This window comes from Lolium rigidum, chromosome 5 (genome assembly GCF_022539505.1).
Source record: "Lolium rigidum isolate FL_2022 chromosome 5, APGP_CSIRO_Lrig_0.1, whole genome shotgun sequence".
In the NCBI taxonomy this organism is placed as follows: Eukaryota; Viridiplantae; Streptophyta; class Magnoliopsida; order Poales; family Poaceae; genus Lolium; species Lolium rigidum.
The window spans coordinates 107892264-107892475 of record NC_061512.1 but is presented as its reverse complement, the minus strand read 5'-3'; positions in this window follow the sequence as shown (position 1 = coordinate 107892475).

The window sequence follows — 212 nt, the reverse complement described above, 5'->3', positions numbered from 1 at the left end:
CGACGCATTCCGGAAATTCAAGCAAAATCTAGCCCATGACTTTGTCAACGAGAACAAGACTCCGGATTTCAAAGGACAATATGAGAAACTGAAACATGATTGGCCAGAATTTGTGAAGCAAAAGAAATCGGAGCAGTTCATTCAAATATCGAAAAAAATAAGGAAAATGCGGCTAAGAAGGAGTACAATCATATTATGGGGCCAGGAGGGTA